Genomic DNA, 1,053 nt, shown 5'->3' with positions numbered 1-1,053 from the left:
TATATATATATATATATATATATATATATAAAAAAAACAATTACTTGAAATTAACACTGAAATAACATATAATAAAAACTTATTTCAGCAAATTTTCAAGGCAACATTTCTCGAGTTTTCTCTAGGTCTAAAACCTAATTAAAACTGTATACATATTAAAACAAACCTAATCAAAATGACAAAACCAATTTTTTTTTTTTACTAAAATTAAAATAAAAACAGAAAATACAAAATTCTAATTTTAAATATTAACAAAAACTAAAATATATCAATGATATTAAAATAACACCATTTCTATTTAACTGTAATGCATTTTTATTTTAGTTTTACAGTAATTTTAGTACTTTCTACTTTTTAAACTTATTTCATTTTGGCTTTATTTCTATTACTGAAAATGATTTTTAATAGTTTTAAGTTTTTAGCATTTTATACTGTACAATATAATGTTGAGATGCCTAAATGTAGTATTTTATTTTTCATATATTTACACAAATACTCGGATTTACGCATAGGCATTCTAGGCACGTGCCTATGCTTGCTCGTCCAGGGGGGCCCAAACACAATGAAGAGATATATAATATTTTTTGTTATACTATGGGATATCTACAACAGTAAAAGAACCAAAAACCCCAGAAGACATGAGCAAATAAATATAACAAACAATAGGGTAAAAATGACAAACTATCTCCATGTCTTCAACCTTTTTTATGTACGGAAATCACGCTTTCTTTCTCCCATTCTCTCTCACAGACGCACATACAGTACAGACACGCACTCGCGCACACACTCGGAGACGCGGACAGAAACTTGTTGTCAGAGCTGCGGCTGCCCCGCAAATTTATCTATAAAATAGTTTCGCATTTCTCAGCAGCGAGGTTCTTGAAGCAGTTCAACTTAAAGATTCGCTATTAGTAGACGCTGCTGCTGAACACTGCTGAGAGACGCACAGACGCATATATTCACACGCGCTTAATCTCTCTACCCCTCGCTTTCTTTCGCTCTCTCTCTCTAATAACTGCGTTAGACTGCATTAATAACTGCGTTAGCCTGCAT

The 1,053-nt window shown here is 31.4% G+C and overlaps 1 protein-coding gene across 1 annotated transcript in view; it reads right to left on the bottom strand.

The window, feature by feature from the left end:
- LOC107748500 (zinc finger ZZ-type and EF-hand domain-containing protein 1-like) overlaps positions 1-1,053 on the bottom strand; it is a 47,179-nt gene that overhangs the window by 9,470 nt on the left and 36,656 nt on the right. The gene's annotated exons all lie outside the window — the stretch shown is intronic.

The sequence above is a fragment of the Sinocyclocheilus rhinocerous genome, unplaced genomic scaffold (assembly GCF_001515625.1).
Source record: "Sinocyclocheilus rhinocerous isolate Xijiao unplaced genomic scaffold, SAMN03320098_v1.1 scaffold230, whole genome shotgun sequence".
Classification (NCBI taxonomy): domain Eukaryota; kingdom Metazoa; phylum Chordata; class Actinopteri; order Cypriniformes; family Cyprinidae; genus Sinocyclocheilus; species Sinocyclocheilus rhinocerous.
The sequence above is the reverse complement of the archived record's forward strand: the minus strand, read 5'-3'. Positions and strand labels throughout refer to the sequence as shown.